At 41.0% G+C, this 15,079-nt stretch overlaps 1 protein-coding gene across 5 annotated transcripts in view; it reads right to left on the minus strand.

Annotated features, from left to right (window-relative positions):
* CPXM2 (carboxypeptidase X, M14 family member 2) overlaps window positions 1–15,079 on the minus strand; it is a 123,423-nt gene that overhangs the window by 74,650 nt on the left and 33,694 nt on the right. The gene's annotated exons all lie outside the window — the stretch shown is intronic.

The following is a 15,079-nucleotide window of genomic DNA, read 5'->3' on the forward strand; positions in this document are numbered from 1 at the left end:
GGCATTTGCTACTGTGTCAAGTTATGTTTTCAATTAAAGCACATTCTGGAAACTTCAAACAAACACTCACACACATTGTACAACAGAAAGGTCTGCAAGGCCACACTGTAACGCTCTGCTGGAGCAATGAGTAAGCACAAACAGGACAAATTTGAAACAAGAAGCCATCTCTGTAAGCTTCAAATGGTGCCGAATTTTGAACAAAAATAGCAAATGCCAGTACTATATAGTACTGCAGCAAAATCCAGCCTTAAGATCTTACTTTGGAAGTTAGACATCAGAAAGATCCTACAAAATCAGAAAAGTTCTAGTCTAAGGTACTTATATGACCTCCATTACCACAGTATCTGTGCTCCTCACAATCTCCAACATGTTTATCCTTCTATCAGCCTTTGGAGGTAAGAAAGTTCTCTTAACTTCTCATGGAAGGGAAATGAACGCATAGAGAGAAACAGGAGTCTGAATCCAAGTCTCTCAATGCTAGCATTCTAACCACGACTAGACCAGCCTCCCTTTCTGCTTTGATTTAGAGCTGTGAACACAGTCTTACATATGCTATAGCTACCAAGGAATTATCAATGCATGTAAAACTTGGATCCAAGACTATAACAGGGTTCAAAAAAAGAACTAGATAAATTCATAGAGGATAGGTCCATCAATGGCTATTAGCCAGGATGGGCAGGAACAGTATCCCTTGCCTCTGTTTGCCAGAATGGGTGACAGAGGATAGATCACTTGATGATTCCCTGGTCTGTTCATTTCCTCTGGGGCACCTGACATTGGCCACTGTCAGAAGACAGGCTACTGGGCTAGATGGACCTTTGTTCTGACCCAGTATGACAGTTCTTATGTAGGTTCAGGTCTAGATTGAAACCACTCATCTGAAAGTCAGAGATGTCTGGATTTGAGGATTTGATCCAGGCCGATCTCCAATCATCATACACAAACTGATAGAAAAGACCTAGGATTTCTTGTTCTCTCCCTTAGCTCATGAATGATGTAAACTCCTCCTGGAAAAATGGAACTGGGATTATGCTGCAGAACAAACTGCAAGTATTGTTTTGCTTACCCTTAGAAAAAAGGTTTGGACACTTAATCAGCAATGGGGCTGATTTTTGGCCTCATTGAAGTCAATGGCAAAACTCCTGACTACAACAGAGACAGGAGTGGGACCATTAGGATGATAAATGCTTAATATGTATTTTTTTAAACACTAACAATGGGCTCAGTGCTGCACAAGAGACAAAAATGCAGACAGACCCTGCTCAGAAGAGCTTTCAATCTAATTAACAGAAACAGAGAAGAGACAGGATGCACTGGGAAAAACAGAGGAAGGAGTAGCTTAGGGGGAATTTGTTTGTTTTAATTATATTTTGTTATATATGAGTGTTTCATCTTGCATTGTTCCCTAAACAAGACAAGCCTTGGGTTCTGAAAGACCTCTATTGGGAGTAAGTTATGCAGCTGAGAAGAACTGGTAATAAGAACTCCCTGTCTCACTCCTACAAATTCAACCCTCTGGACAGATTTAGGACTCAATCTAAAGGCATGATCCTGCAAATGCTTCTGCACCTGAGTTCATTCATGTATATAGTCCCACGAACTACCTAAGGTTAGGCAGGCATGTAAGTGCTGGCAGGATTAGACACTAAGGTATCATGATGATAGAAGTGAATGCATGTGGCTTTTTCTTTGCCATGCTTGAAACTTCATAAAACCAATGATACTAGAGTGTAGAGTTTAGAGTGTTAAGCTCTTCAGGGCACAGACAGTATCTGCCTCTATGTTTGCACAGTACCTAGCAGCAGTGCTCCCCATTTGTGATGATCAGAGTTTCTAGATGCTACCATAATATTAAAATGGTATAATAATAAATTAATGATATGCCTCATTTAAAGTGCCTTTCACACTAAGGGCATGAGGGCATGGAAAAATCTTTCAAAGAATTCTGAGAAAAGCAGTTACCTTCACTCAAAACTTAAGATAAATTTTCAACTATAGTCTCCATAGGTGAAGGCTAATGCACTCAGTCAGTGAAACATGAAATCACCAGAAAAAAAAATTTAAGAAAAATCAAATGTTGCCCCAGCTCTGATTGAAAATTTTGACCTTAAATAAAAGCCATCTGATTTCCTCCAGTCACAGTCCCTCTTTCTCTGGCAGCCATACCAAACTGGGAATGGAACAGCATCACTCTTCATAAAGGTTTATCTACTACCAACTATTAACTTGCTAATATTGGTGGTGATCTTGGTGTCAAGTCTGTTGTTTAGAGCAGCAAACGTGTATGGGATTTGTGATTTTTTCACAAAAGGCAATCTTTGATTTTGCTTTAAAGTTGAGGTGCCTATAATAAAGGATTTCTAACTTTTTAAGAGAGTCAGTTGTTTCACTTACATGTCAATTCCATCACCACCACAAATGGTAAGGAAAGTTTGTACCATTTACAGAGTTTAACAAACAAAGGGTTTCAATCTATTAGATGGGGTGGGAGAGTGGGGTGGAAATGGTAAAGTTTCCAATAGGACATGGTCTGATAATCTTCAAGGTACTGAATATAAGACACAGCAACCCATCTAAAATTTGCCAGTCCACTACAGGTACAACTATTTAAAAAAGTCCTTTATATGAGTCTCCTTTTTGGTTAGGTTTCAGCTTTGTTTTCTTGAATTTTTCATTTATTACCAGTAATTCATTTTGAGAACATGTATAAAATTACCAAACATTCAGAGTTTGACATTTGGCTCCTTGCCAGTACTGCATTATTGACCTTGTATGCTTACTTGCCCATTGACTTGATCTTTTTAATCAGGCTACTCTAGGTAAACTGAGGCAATCTAATTTCTTTTCAACAAATAATATCAAGCAAAGAGATCAAACTTACAGTGCCTCTCAACACTGCACATTTTAATATTCATTTTAGTACTGTTCATGTTAATTTTGAAAAAATCATGTGTAAGCTGCAGAAACTGTAACTACTCAGAGAGTTTCATATCTTGTCAGGTTCAACAGAAAATTATCTGATTATCTGGGCATTTCTTTAATAGGAAGATTCATAATAGGAACACAGGAAATTCAACTTTGGCTTTCAGTGACATTATGTAGATAATGTGCAGGTTAAAAATGAGTCCCCAACTAAATCTGTCAATATCCAACCATATTGATAAAGCTTTACAGAGATAATTGATTCCCTGATCTTTGACAATGTCAGAAAAGAGCAGAACATAATTTACTTTCACAATAGGAAGTGAACAAGTCACAAAGAATGATAAACATAAACTTTAGTCGCCTGGCTAAAAACAGGTCTTATGCTAAAATTTTATGCATTATTTTCAATTGGCAATAGGTGCTAGATTTAGGAGGAGTGTTTGGGTCCAGATTAATTAATTTCAGGTCCTGGTTAGGATAAAAGTTTGCATTTAAATTTCACAGTATTTGTATTTTAAGAGTTGTTCTTGTGAAATTTCTCTCTCAAATGGTAGAAATCTTGTCAAATATCTATTTCAGGCAGAAAAACAGATCCTTCCCGCATTCAGCTCTGACCCAGGACCAAAATCATATAGGTGAGGAGATGACACTGATTTAGGGATTTCAAATTGTTCAAAACAAAAAAACAAACAAATCCAAAGTGGTTTGGGTTAGAAACATAGTTTAGGGACTGAGGTCCCAGTTCAGCAAGTTTCTTATGCATGTGCCTACTTCTAAGCATTTGAACTGTCTCACTGAAGTCAGTGGGACTGCTCACTTGCTTAAAGTTAGGCATGCACTTAAGTATCCTGCTGACTCGTGGCCTAAATGGTGTGAAAGTATCCTCAGAATTTCAGAAAATGTTTAAAAGCTGTAGGTAAAACCCATCAATATATAGCATGGTTTATTCTAATTAGAGGCTAACTTGTCTGCTGGAAAACATTTAGAGGTACAGTACCTCTTAGCCATGATGCAATGTCCATTCCTTCAGATAATGCCTAGTGCTATCTTGGTGGATGGTGTATATCACAGCTAAGACCAGTCAGCATTTCTGATGCAGCAGCAGCATTAGCCGAGACATTAGCCGTAACTTTTCTGTATGGCAGGGACTTTGAAGATGGTTTCAAATACACACTATTATCCTGCAATCTGTACTTGCAAGACCATAGTATTGATCAGCCGAAGTTCCATTGTAATTTAGCGTGCATGGAGCTGAAAGGTAGGCAACACTCATGCAGAACCAAAGCCTAGCTCAAAGGCTCATGATTAAGTGAGCAGTTGCTCACATAAGCAGTCCCACCCACTGATTTCTAAAGGATCACAACTGGGAACAAATGCTCACCAACATAATGGGTTCATAATTCAGTAGGAAGGTGAGCCTACTGTGATGGGTTGGATCACAGAAACCCCCTTGGGGCTGCCAACTGATGTGAGAAGACTACTTCCGCCCCTGCTTTCCCTGTCAGTTTGGGACTCCAAAACCCTGCCTGGTTGTGCCAGACAGGCTTGCTGGCTACAAACACAGACCCAGGTCTGAACCAGGTCCCACAAACTGCAGGCTTAACTGAAAGCAACTTAAGAAATGTTCCTGTTCTAACACTCAGATGCCCAGCTCCCAGTGGGGTCCAAACCCCAAATAAATCCATTTTACCCTGTATAAAGCTTATACAGGATAAACTCAAATTGTTCACCCTCTATAACACTGATCGAGAGATATGCACAGCTATTTGCCCTCCCCAGGTATTAATACATACTCTGGGTTAAATAAGTAAAAGTGATTTTATTAAATTTAGAAAGTAGGATTTAAGCGGTTCCAAGTATTAACAGACAGAACAAAGTGAATTACCAAGCAAAATAAAATAGAACACGGAAGTCTATGCCTAATACAGTAAGAAAACTGAATACAGATAAAACCTCACCCTCAGAGGTGTTCCAGTAAGCTTCCTTTTACAGACTAGTCTCCTCCTAGTTTGGGTCCAGCAATCACTCACACCCCCTGTGGTTACTGTCCTTTGTTTCAGTTTCTTTCAGGTGTCCTTTGGTGGTGGAGAGGCTATTTCTTGAGCCAGCTAAAGACACAATGGAGGGGTCTCCCAGGGGTTTAAATAGACTCTCTTGTGGGTGGACACCCCTCCCTCCCCGTCCCCCATGTAGTATCCCAGCTACAAGATGGAGTTTTGGAGTCACATAGGCAAGCCGCATGTCCATGCATGACTCAGAACTTAAAGGTAGCAGCCATGGCTTGCATGCTACCTTGAACGTCCTCAAGTAGACTTCTTATGTGGATTGGAGTCTTCCAAGATCTATTGTTCGTTAAGTGCCCAATCAAGAAACACTTAATTTGCACATTCAAGAAGCTGACCAAATGCTTTACTAAGGCTACTTAAAAATCAAGCAAGTACACGCCAATATTCATAAATTTGAATAAAAAAAATGATACATGCATCCAAATAGGAGGAATAGATTCAGTAGATCATAACCTTTACAAAGATATGTTACATGGCATATGTAACATAAAACGTATTCCAGTTATGTCATATATACATTTGTAAGCAAGTGGACTCATCCCTGTGGCACTTCCTGTTAGTCTCTTCCAGGAATTAGCTTGTTTCCAGCCTTCAAGTCCCCTCTGCAGGCCACTGACCCACTGTTTCCAGCCCGTGTCCCTCCCAGACCCCAGTGCCCATTATCTGGGATGCTTCCCCCTGGCAGTGCACACCTTAGTCTCATGGTCTCCCCTCCCCGGGGAACCCCCACACCCTAACCCCACCTCACCTCAGTTGTAGGATATTGCCAGTCACCAACTCACCCCTGCACCCTGGGGTGGGCTGCAGTGTCAGCCACTCATCATAGGCAAGGTTGGCTCTGGACCTGCTACCTCTCTCTGCAACCGAGTGCCTCTATGGGGCCTTGGACAAGGCCCTGCAGCCTGGGGAGTTGCCAGCCTGGAGCTTCCCAGCCCCTCTGGCCTTTCCCCAGACCTGCCTCACTCTAGGCACCCTTAGCTTCCCAGCAGCCAGGCCCCTCTCTCTCTGAAAGCAAAGAGAGACTGAGTGCTCCCTGGTCCACTGCCCTCTTATAAGGGCCACTTGTGGCCTGATTGGGGCGTGGCCCAGCTGTGGCTACTTCCCCAATCAGCCTAGTAGCTTTTCACTTTCCACAGCCCTCTCCCAGGGCTGTCTTAAACCCCTCAGGGCAGGAGCCAGTGACCACCCCGCTACAACATTCATAAGCATGTTTTCATAAAGCCTTATGGGATGCAACATCACACCTACATCCCCAATTACTGAAGTAATTATAACTTATACAAGTAACTGGTAGAGGAACCGCAGTGCCCTGATGCTCAAATGTTCACAATTCTTTATTAAATTTAGGAAATATACATCCTTGGAACTACAGATCAATTTCAGCAATAGACAAATATTTACTGTGTGGACATGGAAAATAATAAAAGTCAGTTAGCCTAGCTCAACTGTTAATTTCTTCTTTTTTGTCTTCTGAATCAATTTTTTTCAGGTAAAAACACAGATTGTCGTATATTTTGTTATATTTAATAGACACAATTTGGAAATCAGCTCTCTTTTGTTGCTCTTTTGGGGCAAAGCAACCAAACTGGCTATTTTATTTTTAAAAGATTTCTCATCAATTCTAGTTGTATATTCTGTTCTTCTATTGGGAAAAAAAGTTTCCTTGTTATTTATTTATTTATTTATTCATATTTATCATTTTAAAGAGATGTATCTATGATCATATTGAATTCTCACAAGAAAATCCACGCTTGTCTAACTCCTCGCCACACAGTGATATTCAGATCTGTAAATGGAGAAATATTTTCCCTGTGCAGTCTAACAGGCTCCTCACCATTTGGAAGCAGAATTTACTTTGACTGCTTATTTATTTTTTATGATTCTAAATGTGTTTTTGCTCCTGGAGCTTTGTCATTTTTAAATAGATAAGAATCCCACAGCACTTCAACATGTTTATTTAATTTAGAGTTTATGTTATAGACACACAATCCAGGGGAAGATTAAAGGAGGTCAAGACACTGCTGATATTTATTTGATATAGAATCATCCGTACAACAATAATGGCTTTGGCTCTGTATATTTTTCCAGAGACATCTCTAGCTATACATTTGGGGCTTGATGTTCAGGCTTGGGAAAGACTCCCACTGATTTCAGACGGAGTTGAATCAGGCCCTCATAAGCTGAGCTCAAGTAGTTCACTACAGTTTGGCTAGAACTGATTTTAGTTAAAGCAGTGGAATTTCTGTGAATATCTACACTATGGGCTTGATTTTCAGAGATGCTGAACAACCACAGCTCCCAAACTTCAGAAGCAGTTGTGGGTATTCAGCCCTCCTTAAAAATGAGGCCCTATAATGCTAACTTTTTTAATATGTCAAGACACATGTGGGTCAAATCTTGGCCTCATCGCCCAAACCCTGCCCTGTATGAACAGTGGTGACGGCTTTTGGGTGCATCCAGTAATAGACACCCTGCCATTGCATGTGGGGCCATTTTGATGCTCTGCTGTTTCTTTTGCCAGAAGTAATGTGTCACTGTAATCATTACTGATTTGTGCCTGCTATAGATGGCAGGAGACATGCTTACCAGATTTGGGAACAGCCTTCCCCTTTTCCTGAACCCCCCTGCTCGCTGCAAACATGATAGGCATATCTGTTAGCACAATACAGTCTTGCTCTTCCCTTTGGCCAATCACGCTCAGTGCACTGCTGTTTCTGTAGTTTGAATCTCAGATTCCCCTTTTCCTGTCCTGAACACTATATGAGGTATAGGCAGGATTCAGGCCCCAATCAAGCAAAGCACATGGTTAACTTTACATTAACTTGAAGTCAATGGACTACTTACATGCTGAAAAAAGTTACTATGGTGCGGTGTGTGATTGCTGATGAGAATATGCTTAAGGTTGGCGGGTTGTCTGTGGGCAAGGACTGGCCTGCCTCCCAAAGCCTGTGAAAGCGAGGGATCGTTGTCCAGGATGTGTTGTTGATCACTGATGATGCGTTGGAGAGGTTTTTAGCTGAGGAATGTAGGTGATGGCCAATGGAGTCCTGTTGGTTTCTTTCTTGGGCTTGTCTTGCAGCAGGAGGCTTCTGGGTACAAATCTGGCTCTGTTGATTTGTTTCCTTATTTCCTCGTGAGGGTATCGTAGTTTTGAGAATGCTTGGTGAAGATCTTGTAGGTGTTGGTCTCTGCCTGAGGGGTTGGAGCAAATGCAGTTATACCTCAGCGCTTGGCTGTAGACGATGGATCGTGTGGTGTGTCCAGGATGGAAGCTGGAGGCATGAAAGTAGGCATAGTTGTTGGTGGGTTTTCGGTATAGGGTGGTGTTAACGTGATCGTCACACCGCACCATAGTAACATTAACTCAGGAACCAATCCATGCAACAAACTCTTGATGCCACATATTTACGCCAGCGACACCATCACAACCAGATCAGCCACAACATCACTGGTTCATTCACCTGCACGTCCACCAATATAATATACGCTATCATGGGCCAGTAGTGCCCCTCTGCTATGTACATCGGCCAAACTGGACAATCCCTCTGTGAAAGGATAAATGGACACAAGTCAGATATTAGGAATTAAGACAAAAAAAAAAAAAGAGCCACCTTAAGCGCCAAACCATGTAAAAAGAGAAAGAGAGATAATAACTTCCTTTAAGAAGTGGTGAAAAGCCAAAGAGGAAGCCAAAAGAAAGAAAGCCAAACAAACAACTTAAGTGCAAAAGAAGAATAAGAAAAAAGAAAACCAAAGATTTGAAGAGACAATAAAAAAAAAAAAATAACAAACAAAAACAAAAAATTTACAGAGAAAAGCAAATGAAATCAGAAAGTAAACCAGTGGAGTGCCTTGATGAAAAAAAAACAAAAAAAGCGCTTAGTCATCATTATGAGGTGAAAGAGAAAAAAAAATGGATTCTTTGCTTCAGTCTTCAGAGGAGAGGGAGATTCCCCTGAAAAAGAACTTTTTTTGTTGACAAATCTGAGGGACTGTCACAGATTGAAGTGTCTAGAGAGGAAGAGTTTTGGAATAATTGATATGAACAACAATTAATAAGTCCACTCAACCAGATGGCTCATTCACCCAAGAGTAAAAAAGAACTCAAATGAAAGTATATGAACTATGAACTAAGGTTTGCTGGAGAAAGGAGTGAGGTGTAGTAGTTTGCAGATGATATGAAACTGATGATACTAAGATAAGAAAGAAAAAAAGCATTGTGAAGAAGAAAGAAAGATCAAAAAAAAGTAAGTGGGCAACAAAATGCAAAAAAAAAAAAATTAAATGGATAAATGTAAGTATGCAACATGGAAAAAAAAACCAACAACTACACTATACACATGGGGGGGCCTAATTTATTTCTAACGAGTCAGGAAAAAATCTCTTGGTCATCATGGGGAGTTCTCTGAAGAGATGTCCCACAGTGTGCAGAGGCGGTCAAAAAGCAAACAGGATGTTAGGAATCATTAAAAGAGAAGGATAGAGAATAAGACTGAGAATATATTATTGACCTTATATAAATCCATACACCCCACATCACAAATACTGTGTATGTGTGTCTGTCTCCTCTCAAAAAAAAAAAAGATATTCTAAAAAAAAAAAAAAAAAAAAAAAAACAAAAAATGATTAGGGTAGAGAGAGAGAGTCCATACGAGGAAAGAGAAAAAAGAGGCTACTCTTCAGCTTTGGAAAGAGAGAAGACTAGGGGACATGATAGAGGTATATAAAATCGTGGATAAAAAAAAGTTATTTACTTATTCCATAATACAAGACTAGGGGTCACCAAAGGAATGGCAATATACAAAAATCTGTAGGAGAACACTTCAACCTCCCTGGACACACAATAGCAGATTTAAAGATAGCCATCCTGCAGCAAAAAAACTTCAAGACCAGATTCCAGAGAGAAACTGCTGAACTTCAGTTCATTTGCAAATTTGACACCACCAGCTCAGGATTAAACAAAGACCGTGGCTGGCTAGCCAACTACAAAAGCAGTTTCTCCTCCCTTGGTGTTCACACCTCAACTGCTAGAAGAGGGCCTCATCCTCCCTGATTGAACTAACCTCGTTATCTCTAGACTGATTCTTGCCTGCATATTTATACCTGCATCTGGAAATTTCCACCACATGCATCTGACGAAGTGGGTATTCAGCCACGAACCTTATGCTCCAATACGTCTGTTAGTCTATAAGGTGCCACAAGACTCTGTTGCTTTTTACATTTCCAGACCAACACGGCTACCCCTCTGATACTTACATGCTGAAAGTTTAACACCTGGTTAATAAGTGCTTTGCTGGATCCGGATCCTAATCTTCAATATTTTACTTGCATTTTTGAGGCAAATCCTGCAATCCTTTTGTTGTACTTATTCAGACAAAATAAACCTATTGGAGTCAACCTAAGGACTACGAGCTTTGGACAAAGTTAATATAAATTTTAATCTTTTGAGCTTTCCCTATGAAATGTGTGGCTGAATAACTCACCTTCCAGTAATGGAACATTCTGTACAGAAAGCTCTAACTAATTCTGTCCATATTCTATGCCTCTTCAAATTTAGCTCATCATTTAAAATCTATTATGTCACGGGCATGCAAAGTATTCTAAACATGCAGTGCACCTGAAAGGATTTTATCTGAGCAGTAACAGCCAAGCAGCTTTTTAGTTGAAAATATGTTCTGATTGCTTTGTGTCATTAAATATTGCCATGAACAGCCTTTGTGGGGGCTGGATGGAATGGAACAACATCCTCCATTCAGTCTAAATAATTAGTTGTATTTATAGTCTTGGACCATTTTGGGGGAACATGTTATAGCTAAATTCTGCTGTCTTGAGGATGCGCTCACTAAGTGTGAAATGTTCACAGATGTTTATGACTCACTTACACGGTATGCTACCCTAGCTTTTCTGGAGGATCCAAGTTCATGGATTTAGCTGTGCGTGCTTCTGCTCGTCTTCCTCAGTTTCTTATGCCCACTATAATTCTCTTCTGCTTTCAGTTCTGGTCACCAATTCCCCCACCCCCATTTAGGTGAAATACTAAAGGCAGATGAAGGTTGCTCTGCCACTTGCTTCATTTTTAATTCCACTTCCATATAAAGAAATTCTTAGTGCACTAATGAAACAGAGCAGGCTATCTGTGAGCTTACAACAAATCACGTACATGCTAGGTGCAATACTGAATTTATAGGTCCAGATCAAAGATGGAGTAGGGGAATAAAGATACTCTAAAAACACTAGTCTATCCTAGGAAAGCACTGATTGTACCCTAGCCTCCCATCAAAACCATGCAACTTTCTAATGCACACAGCAACCACTATATGGGGTTTAAGAGATTGGGGATTTTCCACTTAAGGAAGGGGTAATGTTTATCCCAGTGCTATAACATCCACTTCCCCTTATGGTACTACTGTAGAAACCTAAAGAAGACCTGCAGTTACATTGTAACCATGGGAAGCAGCTCTGATGAGAGAGATTCCTTTTATGCTAAGCCTATAGGACCTGGTCTAAAGTCCATTGAAGTCAACTGGAGTCTTTCCATGGGCTTTGGACCAGGCCTAGAGGTGGCATAAGACTGCACTGTTTACACAGAGTTAGGAGAACTATTCCTGGTAAATAACATATTCAATGAATGTGTCTCTTACGTAAAAAATTATCCATGAATGGACTTTAATAAATCTCAATTATTGAACATTTTATGGGAACACATTTCAGACTATGCGCTGTTGGTGAATTGGTCACTTTAATTACTAGTTACTTGTGATTTGTAGTGTGTCATTGATCATTGTTTCATGTACCATGTGCTAAGTAATAACACAACAGGATTCAGTGTTCCAAAACTAAAATGGCACTTTTTAAAGACAACTATTTATAGAGATGCTGCAACAGCAGCTAGCATTCAAGCTATGTGCAGGCAGACTTCCTAGTGCCTCCTCCAAAATTTTGCCTCCTATAACCTGTGCTTCATGCAGGTTTCTACAGTCACAAAGCAGCAGTTCAGGTAGACAGATTGTGATCTGCAATGCAGGTAGCCCACTCAAGGGTTCCCTTCTCCTCAAACACCCTTACTTCTCTTTGAGGGGCACAAAACATAGGTCATGATTTGGCCCTTAGCATCAATGTGTATAATATTACGCTGTCTGTTTTGTTTTATATAACAAATGTGCTGTTGCTGATCATGTCTATCAGATCTGGAAGGGTGCCCGGATCAGAGATGGGCACTCTTAATGTTTCTGCTATGTTGCAGGAACAGAAGAGACTTCAAAAGCTGTGCTGGCACAGGAGACATATATGATACATGGTAAACATATCACACTGTCTTCTTTCACTAGCTTCTCTCTCCCCCTCTGCTCTATCCTCACAATCCCTTTGCATTTGGTATTCAATCTGTCCATTCTCTGCTCTATGTTTTAACTCTTTCTTCACTGAATTGTTTCATTATGCTTCCTCTGTTATGTTTTTTACCCCTGACATTCTCTCCTAAGCAAAAGCATGAATCCAATAACAACTCATATTAGAGTCAAACTTTGAACCCCTCAATATTTAATGAGGATCAAAATCAGGCAAACCTACTCCCCTACCTAATTCTCGCTGATGGACATGTTAATGGAAACACAATGTAAGCATATATTAAATCAAATACAGAAACTGGAACAGAGAACTCGTCCTTATCAGAAATGACTCTCTTTGGGGTTGGGTCTGGAATAGATCAGCTGTGCCTGAACCAAAACCTTGCATCCAGGCTCCCCTGAATGTTGATAAAATGTGTCTCTAGATCTTGGCCTAAGGTTGCAGCTGAGGCTCATCTCTTATCTATCATGGACACAGTGCCCAAACGCTGTAACATTAATTCCAGCACCAAACAGAGCTCCCCAAATCTTGCATGTTTGGCCAGATTTACTGAGGTTTTAAATAATGATTACCCATGGGGGTGGGGGGCAGGTGTACACTGCTTCTGATTGGTATCAGGAATCAGGAACAGCAACTTCATTCGTGAAAGTGGCTACACTGCCTGATTGGTTTGAAGAGTCTGCAGACCAGCTCTTAAGCCCAGCACAGTAGCAGTTCGGTAGCTGCTCAAAGTGTTTACCCACAGCTGTGATGGTGCCTGTGCCTGCTTGGCCCCAGCCCTGCCTCATTCCAGGTAACCCATCCTGACTCTGTTTTCTGATTCCTGACTTTGGCTGTAGCATCTGGCCTCTGACTCCAGCTCTGACCCTTGGCTCTGCTGCCTGACTCTGATCCTGGACTTTGATGCTGACTGCTGCTCCAACCCCTAGGCCTGACTCCTGCTCTAGCAACTAGGCATGACTGCCCACATTGGGGTCATAAGAACATAAGAATGGCCATACTAGGTCAGACCAAAGGTCCATCTAGCCCAGTATCCTGTCTTCAGACAGTGGCCAATGCCAGGTGCCTCAGAGGGATTGAACAGACCAGGTAATCATCAAGTGATCCATCCCCTGTCGCCCATTCCCAGCTTCTGTCAAACAGAGGCTAGGGATACCATCCCTGCCCATCCTGGCTAATAGCCATTGATGGACCTGTCCTCCATGAACTTATCTAGTTCTTTTTTGAACTGATAGAGGGAATCATGTTGAGAAAGTGAGCAGGCCCTAGCCACACCTATTTCTTGTATGACTACACTTGCTCATATTCCATGATCTCTGTAGAAAAAGCAAGTTGTGCATATTGCATTACATCCCCATCTCTTGCCATGACAGAAGTACAAGTCAAAATTTATTTTGTGGCAATGTATGTTCTTTTTGAAAGGACTGACTGTAACTTGCACCCTTTCTGTCAGTGAAATGCTGTGCACCAGATGGCAGAATTGGGCACATGATTTACTGAAAAGGTTGTGGAGTGTAGTATATGAATGAGGGAAAAGCTCTCTCTTTTTCTTCTTCCCTAGTTGAAGTAAAACTAGGGATAGGCATAGAATAAAGTAAGTACTACCCCTCTTCTATATCCAAACCTGAAATGAAACCAAACTCTTTTTTTTAGATTTAGAAAAGTCCACTTAACTTAGTTATATACTATTTGTCATGTTTATGCACCTTAGCCCTTGCAGGTTGCAGTCACTTCTGGAAATGCCAAAACAACATATTTAGCATTGGGATCTTTCAGTGTTTCTTGCAGAGCTGAAAGCAGATTTTCCCAGAAAGCCTGGTTTTAGAAGATTTCCTTTCCATGTTTTCTGACTCAGGAGGTTCAGACAAACTTCAGATAATATACAGCTTTATAAACTGTTGTAGGCAGTGGTGGTGTAAGTGTGTTGGTCCCAGGATATTAGAGAGCCAAGGTGAGTGAGGTAATGTATCTTTGTTTCTTGCATTTGCCCAGGAAGCAAGAAGCAATGTTGGTCCAATAAAGGATATTGCCTCATCCACCTTGGCTCTCCAACTTTATAAACTGGAATTTCTGAGCCTGCTGCTGCCAGAAGTTATATCATTTATGGCATAGAGAGTATGGGAGTGCCATACAGCAGACTGTCACCAGTCAACAATCACAAAAATGCATTTGGGTCTGATTGTGCCTGGGTAAGCCTCCCTCACTTTTGCCTGCATGGATGGACATAACAAATTGCAGCTGTTGCATGCAGAATGATCAAGAACTACACCTCCAGAGTGGTGCTAGTCTTCCATAGCAGGGAGAGTATCCATGGCTTGAACTCAATCAGCACTTATCATTAGAGCTTTCCCTCTGCAGGAGGGAATGAGCACTGCACCTTCCACAAAAACACTGCAGTAGCTATGCTTCCAAAGGGCTCCTGGGAATACACTGTGCCTGTCAGAGACAAAATGTCTCCTGGAGATATTGCTGGTGTGCTGTGCCATTGATGAAAGAAAAATACTCCCCATTTAAACCCAACCTAGACTGACTGAGGAACCCACCCCATTTCATATATATATTTCTCAGGATTGGAAGGGACCTCAGAGGTCATCTAGTCTAACCTGCTGCTCAAAGCAGGAGCAATCCCCACACAGATTTTTGCCCCAGATCCCTAACGGCCCCATTCAAGGATTGAACTCACAATTCTTGGTTTAGCAGGCCAATGCTCAAACCACTAAGCTATCCCTCCCCTACAA

Source organism: Mauremys reevesii, linkage group 7, assembly GCF_016161935.1.
Source record: "Mauremys reevesii isolate NIE-2019 linkage group 7, ASM1616193v1, whole genome shotgun sequence".
In the NCBI taxonomy this organism is placed as follows: Eukaryota; Metazoa; Chordata; order Testudines; family Geoemydidae; genus Mauremys; species Mauremys reevesii.